The sequence below is a fragment of the Erithacus rubecula genome, assembly GCF_903797595.1.
Source record: "Erithacus rubecula genome assembly, chromosome: 2".
Lineage (NCBI taxonomy): Eukaryota > Metazoa > Chordata > Aves > Passeriformes > Muscicapidae > Erithacus > Erithacus rubecula.
Window position 1 is genome coordinate 19,230,394 of NC_136685.1, and position 3,817 is coordinate 19,234,210.

Genomic DNA, 3,817 nt, shown 5'->3' on the forward strand with positions numbered 1-3,817 from the left:
GTGTTACTTTGGCAGCATTTTCACTAGAGGCAGATATACTTGACCATAACACAGCAGCTCCTGCAGTTGCATGTGCCAGGCTGCAGCTCTGCTGTTTTTCCTTACCCAGCTGCACAGTGCACAGCTGGATCCTGTGCCCCTCCCCTGCTCTCACACTGAACCCTGGCCATGTTTAAGCAGCCACTGGGCAGAAGTGAGACCACCACTAACCAGGATGGGTGTTTATCCAGGGCCTAGTTCAGTACATTAATCCCACCACCACTGAAACTCTGGCTGTAATCTGCCCCTAGGCCTTCTGCTGATTCTGTCTTCCTTCTGCCACCTGCACTCACCTTCTACATTTTTCACCAAGTCTAATTTATAAGCAGAGTAGTATGGAATAGATCTGGAGAACTGATTGCTGCAAGAACACCAATGCTGCAAACAATTTGCTATGTGTACCTGTGACAGGGGATGTTTTTTCCAGTTGCTCATCAAAATAGGTCTTGAATAGGAACACTATGAAAAAACATGAGGGAAAAGGACTAGACTTGTGTTAGTTCTGACTCTCTAAGACCAAAACCCTGGCCTAATAGTAAGTATTGGTACTAACAGCTGTAGGAACATTCCCAGATGCTCTGGACTCTTACTTCTCCTTATAGTGTGCTTCATTCCTTGGTGCCAGACCATCAGCTCCTTCCCTGGTCTTGCAAACCCTTTCCAGGGCATCCAGTCCTCACTGCACAGCTCAGGAGCTCAGATCCTGCTGCTCACCCTGGCCCCAATGGTTTGGCTCTCAGCAGGAGCACTGAGGCAGCCATGCTGTGCAAAGGGGTTACTGCATTTCAGGATTAGTTTGTAAATTATAAAAAGAGCATGTATATTTTTCAATTAAGTGTCTAACTTTCAAAATAACCCTGTATGCAGATTTACTCTATCTGTAGTATGACTTCTGGGAATCTTGTGCTTCATCCCATCAAACAATGGTTTACTTCCTAATGGGAAGTGATGCTTGACTTGCTTTCCTTTTTTTGTCCTATCAAATGCTGGTTGCCAAGTTTCTGTCCAAATGCTCAGAAGATAAACTGCTCACAGGCAGTACCTAAACTGAAAGCATTTCAGCCTAAAAGGGTGTGTTTGTCTTGAAAGAAACACCAGAGAGTGGGTCTTCATGTAATCAGGATGTCTTTGCATGTGTGACCCCTTCTAAAAAGCTAACAGACTACATGTACAAAAATAAACCAAATCACAGAATAATTAATATTAATCATCTTGCATATTAAAAAGCTTTTGCAGAAAAAAAAATAATATGCCAGGTACAGTACTTGGTGTCAAGATACATTGGTCTCCCCTCCTTTCTCCAGCACCAACACACACACACACCACAGTGTTTCCTCCATCCCTCAAATGCCAGAAGAATTTACCAGTGTAACCTTGCAGAGAATCCAAGACTTCTGGACAAACAAGATGTTCAAGGCCACAGCATTTGGAGCTTTCAAGTGAGATAAAAAAGCCAAAAGACATTGTATAGTAAAGTATATCAGATTTGATATAGAAATATTCCTATAAATTAGCAATCTCAATTAAACCAGCCAATTCTCTGAAAAATTAAACTCAACTGTTCAGTCTCCTCAGTACAAGAGGCTGGAGCAAAAATCAGAGAAAGCAAAATACCACATGATTATTTTCAGAAGTGGACAAACCAATCTCAGAAAACACAGCTGTGAACTTTTCTATGCAACGAATACTCATTTTTCTTTTCCGGTAGCAAACTCACAGTTCAAAATGTGTTATTAAGCTTTCAGTAGTGTTATTTGGGTCTCAAGGGCAAAGAAATTTAAATGCCACTCAAGCTTTTACCAGATTGTTATGGCCTCAAAGGTTCTCACTTTCTTCCATCTTTCAGTAATTGCTAGACACAGGATAGGAAAAATTTCTTCCTAAGTACAGAGTACAGGTATTTTTTTCATTAGCAGTGATAACAGTCAGTAGATACCATGTGAAAAGCCATAATCTCCCTACACTTTGTTTAATATTATATATTTCATATGAATTCCTATTATTTATATTATTTTTTTCATATTCCTTATTTCTTTTAACTATAGAAGCAGCAATATTTTTTGCTATTATGCTGGTGGCACTTACAATAAATAGAACTCTCTCCTTTTTTTATTTCTTAACTGGCTTTTTTGCATGTATGTTTGACTTCCTGCCTTGTATGGTACAAACCAGTAATAAATTTTTGAGATTGATACACACCTTTGCCAACTGTCACTGATAATAAGTCTTTTAGGAAATTACTTTTCTTCTTCACACTACTGGTTTTATTTCCCAGATACATCAGAAACAAAGTAGCAGGCACTCAGAGGAAAATAATCAAACCAACACAAATTAGCACAAACAGTTTGGATGTGCAAGACACAGCTAAATAATATGCATATTCATGTTTTCAGATTGCACATGACCTACAGTTTGTCATCCAAGATTCCCATACAATAACAAGCATTTTGAAAACTTTCAGAAATTGAGACAGATGCCAGGCTAAGTTCACCTGGGCTATCTATGCTCAAAATTTGACAGGGTCTTTGCTCAGGGTGTGGAAATGCAGGTCCTTCCACTTCCTTTCATCTGTCTGGCTTTGCATCTGACCCACCTGTGTCCAGTCAGAGGCATCTCAATACAGCCTTTTATTTCCCCCATAAGAATACAACTTGTATGAATGAAATTTTCTGGTCTAGCTACTTCATTCACTATGGCAAGAAACATCTTGCCTAAATGTTCCCTGCTGAGTCTGTGTAGACAATCACAAAGCCAGCAGACTGGAGTGGAAGAAGAGACTGGCAATAAACTTGCAGCTGCTCACTGGAAGCAGTGGCTGCTGCTCACGTGTCACGGGCCAGGCCATGCAGGTCTCACCTTCTCATGGGGCCAATGTGTGCAAAGGTGTTTCAGGTCCTCCATTCTATACATAGCTGGGAAATCTTCAGGGAAAGAATACTGCTCTGCCCAAGCTTTCACAACAGCCAGTAAGTTAAAAAAAAAACAAAAACAAACCCAAACAACCCAACAAACAAACAGAAACAACCCAAAAAATCCTTTCATTTGAAACAAAAAAAATACCAATAAAGCAAAATATTTTTAGTTTGTTGGAGCCAATGATTTCTTGCCACTGTAAAAGCAGTGTGTGATGCTTTAAATCTAGGATTTAAAGTAGGGAGATGTCATGATTCACAGTTTGGGCAAACATTGCCATCACTTCCTTGGCCATGCTCTACAAAGATGCAAGTAACATCACAGAATTACAGAATACACGGAGTTGGAAGGGACCCACAATGATCACTGGAGTCCAGTTCCTGTCCCTGCACAGCACCATCCCCTGGAATCACACCAAGAGCACCATCCAAACACTTCTTGAGCTCTGTCAGGCTGGTACTGTGACCACATCCCTGGGGAGCTGTTTCAGTGCCCAAACACCCTCTGGGTGAAGAACCTTTTCCTGATATCCAACCTGAACCTCCCCAGACTCATCTTCAGGCCATTCCCTCAGCCCTGTCACTGCCAGCACACAGCAGAGATCAGGGTCTTCCTCTTCTCCTCACAAGAAGCTGTAGCTGCAGTGAGGTCTCCCCTCAGTCTCCTCCAGGCTGAACAGACCAAGTGCCCTCAGCTGCTGCTCATGCAGCTTCTCCTCAAGGACTTCACCATCTTTGTCACCCTCCTTTGGACATTTTCTAATAGCTTAATTATCTTTTTTATATTGTGGTGGCCAAAACTGTCCAAGCAAATAAATATATTCACATGACAAAGTGGGACCAAAAAAAAGTCAAAGAATAAGGCA